The 3,816-nt window shown below is 44.7% G+C and overlaps 1 long non-coding RNA gene across 3 annotated transcripts in view; it reads left to right on the forward strand.

Annotated features, from left to right (window-relative positions):
- LOC139045864 (uncharacterized) overlaps positions 1 to 3,816 on the forward strand; it is a 98,942-nt gene that overhangs the window by 94,355 nt on the left and 771 nt on the right. The window contains exons 1-3 of one of the 3 annotated variants that reach the window (XR_011505102.1): positions 918 to 1,045; positions 1,928 to 2,049; positions 2,790 to 2,954. The exons of the other annotated variants lie outside the window; for them this stretch is intronic. This is a non-coding gene — a long non-coding RNA (uncharacterized lncRNA). Of the gene's footprint in view, positions 1 to 917; positions 1,046 to 1,927; positions 2,050 to 2,789; positions 2,955 to 3,816 lie in introns of those variants that run through there. 3 annotated transcript variants of the gene reach the window in all.

The raw sequence follows: 3,816 nt of genomic DNA on the forward strand, positions 1-3,816 counted from the left end.
AGAGATGTACAGGTGGATCTGAGGCCATGAGGGGCTTCCTAGACAGCTGTGCTTTGCTCAGGTGAGGGGTGGGGTGGCAGCAGGGAGGCAGGAACTCAAGCAATAACCTCAGAGAAAGGGAGTGCAGAAGGAAGTGCCCCAAGCCTCCACACTCCTCCTTCCTGCCCACACCTCCCACTCCTGCCTCCCTCAGCCCACCCTGTAGGGGGAAGTACAGAGACCCCAGCAGAAAGCGCAGGCTTCATGGGCCTTGTGATGGTGCCTGGCTCCCTTCTTCAGGAGACTGCTGATGAGGTCAAACTGGGAGAAGACTGCAAAAGTTATCCTTGAAAAGGAGGCCCTGATTTCCCATCCTGGTTTATTTACCAAATTCACCTTAATACCATACAAAAACAAAACAAAACAAAATTCCCCTGTGATTTTTCTGGGCAACAGACGGTCCTGTACTCTCCCCATGCCTCATGGGCTTCAGGCCTCACTGCACTGAGGCTCCAGGCTCCAGACCTGCTGCCATCAGGCCGGGTCCCTCTCCTCCTGGACTCTTCACCTCCTGTCAACCTCACTCTGCTTATTTCTGCTTCCTCATCCTTTTTCACTCCCTAGACCTGGCTCCTGAATATCTCTCACCCTCTTCAAAGGCTTTCTCTACCTGCTTACAAATTCCTCAAACTTCAGGAAAAAACAAACCACCAATGGAGAAATCCTGCAGGTATCCTGGGGCTCCCAGTCTGGACATCAGCCCCCACTTCCACTCACCCTGTGTAAATGGAGAGTCAAAGGCCCTAATGTGGCACCTCAGAAACCTCCCCACTTTGGCACTGCATGCAACCGTTGGTGTTATGAGGGTAAACAAATTTTTGTGACCTCTGTCCCTGGTCTCATAGGTGAATCTAACAAGCAAGCTGGGTAGGCTTAAAGTCAGTACAAAATCCAGGCTGCACTGTGAAGCAGCCATGCAGGCCATCTTAAGCCTGTGTTAGAATGAATATGCAACCCCACATCTCACGACTGAAGATGCCAGCTGGACAGATCCACAACAGAAAAGGTAAAGGGTACCTCGCTCTCACATTTCCCAGCGGCATTTCTTAAAGATTGAGGGAAAACGTAAGACCATGGTCGTCCACTCCCTCCACACATAGACAACACCAACACTCCAAACCTTGTTTGATGCATAACCAGAAAGTTCTTGTTTGTGTTATCCTCGAAGTATATGACTATTAGATGCGTAAGCCCTTTCCTACACATACACTGCTTTGCTAGAAAGTATATAAACTGCACTCAGATCTGTAGACCTCAGAGCAGTTCCTCAGAACACTCTGTCGGACTATTTCCCAGGACTTGAGCTCCTCACCTTGATTGTCAAGCGAATTCCTTAATTCACCTTTACCTGGACTCCTTATTTCAGCTGACGTGTGCACATGTGCTTTTATTTCAGGACATGGGACAATGATATTCATCAGATCTGCAGACTATGGAGACACCCTGTCCCCCAGATGCTTAAAGCACCGTGCAGTAGAGAGAAGAGAGTGGGGGCGCCCCTGACTCCAAGTCTGCTGATCACTCCTAGCAAAAGGATACTGAAAAGAAGTTCAGGACAGTCCCTTCCCTCCAGGGACCAGGCAGGGATGTCAGAGCCGCCAGGAGAGGTTGTGAAAGTCCATCAAAGAAAAATCATTACAAGAAAATCCCTATATCACACTTTGAAGCTCACGAAAATGATTGGAACCAAACCCCTAGCTTAGGTGACATCACTGAGGTTGGCGGTAAGGCTTTGTGAGACCTGTAGGGAGAAAGAAGGACATTTCTAGGACTGCAGCCCAGTAGACCCTGTGTCTTGGGGCCTCCAGAAAGGACCCTCTCTCTTTAGCAGTGCTGAAGAAGTTCTTTGGACTTCTGAGGTTTTTATTCTTATTTGTTGACTTTGTAGATGTCGAGTTCTTTGAAAATCTTGGAGTTAATTTGCTTTGACCTTGTCTAAGTGTGAAATCTGAGACTGTGCCTGAAGCAGGAAACAAGGGACTGGCCCGGTGACCATGGCCCCAAGTGAAGGTCAGTTTTCTGTGTCAACTTGCCTAGGCCACAGTACCCAGATCTTTGATCAACGTTTTTCTAGATGTTTCTGTGAACTTATTTTTTTAGATGAGGTTAATATTTAAATAGGTAGAGCTTGAGTAAAGCAGATTACCTTCCAAAATGCAAGTGAGCTTTATGCAATCAGCTTAAGGTCATAACAGAAAAATATAATCCTGTCCTCCCCCAAGGCAGAGGAACTCATGGGGAGACTGCTTTCAGACTTGAACTTCAGCATCAGTTCTTCCTGGGGTCTCCACTTGGTGTCCTACCCTACCCCACAGATTTTGGACTTGACAACCTCTGCAATCACATGAGCCAATTCCTAAAACTAAATATCTCTCCGTATATATATATATATTCAAACATATGTTTTAGATACATAAATGTACATATAAAATATGTATATTTTCATCTATAAGTACATATTGTATATATTATATAATATAATATAAAATAGAAATGCTCTATAAAAGTAAATATGCAGATAGTAAATACATTTAATATAAGTATATATTAGAAAGTAACACACAAGCACGCACACACATAAATATATTGTCTAAAGCACTCTCCCTAAATGTTTCAAATGCTCCAGCTTGCCTAGTAATATTCTAGCTTTAGCCCTAACTAAATGTTAGTTTAGCCTTCACATCTAAATATTTATGTTTTCCTTGGTGTTGACTTTTATAATTCCTGTATGTTGCATTGGTTTGTTGCAGTAAGCCAGCTTCAATCAGTTGTGGAATTCAGACAAGGAAGCAAACGGGTGGTTTTCCAGTGAATTACTGCTAACACCATCTTAAAAATGTACCAACACTGAATCCAGTCACTTCTCGCACTTCAATTGCTTCCATCCTGGAACCATCGTCTACGACAGTGAACAGGTAGGCCTTCCAGCTGGGCTCCTTGCTGACTCCCACGCCTGCTGTCCATGACCCATGTAACAGACAAAGTGTCACATCTCTGAAATTGTGCCTTAGAACATATCCTCTCCACCACATCCCACAGAACACTCCAGTGTCTTCCCTTCTTACGCAGAATGGAGCCCAGTCCCTCACATACAAGGCCCTCAGGACAGGGCCCCTCTGACCACTCTTGGCTCATCTCATCACTCTAAGCCTGGCTCACTCGTCTCTACTCGTATCAGTCACTGGACACTGCCCAGTCCTGTCTCAGGGCACCTGTTCCTGCTGTGAATCCCCATGTGTATCTCCTCCCTAAGGCTGCTCCTCGCACCATTCAGGTCTCACTCACGCATCCAGTAGTCAAGTCCACAGAAACATCATGTCCAACACAACTGTCTGAAATGTAATGTCCTGCCATCTCCCCTCACCAATCTTCTAGCCCAAGCATATTTTTCTCCACAGCAATTATCACTAATTATATGTTTATTGTCATTACCACTAACATATATGTTCTTTGAGCAAGAGGTCTTGTCTGTTCCTTCACTGCTGTATCCTCAGCATCATCTCCAGCACACAGTTGGGGCTCAGTAAATGTGTCAAATGAATGACTATGTCAGTACAGCGATTCGGAGAAGAATTTGACCATGTACATGAAAAGGCTTAAAAATCTTTGAACTCTTTGACCTAATATGTACCATTTGAGTGGCCTATGAATTTTAAACATCCCAAGTATAAAGGAATCTTTATGCAAAACAGTGCTTGCCAAATCATTATTTACAATAAGAGGAGACAAAAATAGATGGATACAAATGGGGACTGGTAATATCTCTTTGCTTGAAAT

Source organism: Equus asinus, chromosome 8 (genome assembly GCF_041296235.1).
Source record: "Equus asinus isolate D_3611 breed Donkey chromosome 8, EquAss-T2T_v2, whole genome shotgun sequence".
NCBI classification, from domain to species: domain Eukaryota; kingdom Metazoa; phylum Chordata; class Mammalia; order Perissodactyla; family Equidae; genus Equus; species Equus asinus.